Source organism: Labeo rohita, chromosome 17 (assembly GCF_022985175.1).
Source record: "Labeo rohita strain BAU-BD-2019 chromosome 17, IGBB_LRoh.1.0, whole genome shotgun sequence".
Classification (NCBI taxonomy): Eukaryota; Metazoa; Chordata; class Actinopteri; order Cypriniformes; family Cyprinidae; genus Labeo; species Labeo rohita.
Genome location: NC_066885.1, coordinates 17,766,086 through 17,766,376, shown reverse-complemented (window position 1 = coordinate 17,766,376; position 291 = coordinate 17,766,086).

Here is a 291-nt window from a genome sequence, read left to right as displayed (position 1 = left end):
TGTTTTAAATTGTCATATGTATTGTCTGGTGGACACTTTGTTTGGCTTAGTTTTTATAGCACAATGTTTGGAACGATTCTCATGTGGGAATAATTAATTTTTTAGTGTTCTGCTGCTGCAGTGTTGACAAAGAACCGGAATCTACAGTGCCTAGTTTACACAGTTTTGTGTTTTAGATTAACTGATCTACTAAAGTTGTTGTTTTATGTGTCTGTAATGGTTGGATAAAATGTGTGACAGCTGCACCCATATGAAAATTGTTTTAAAAAGAAATAAAACTGATGAAAATTG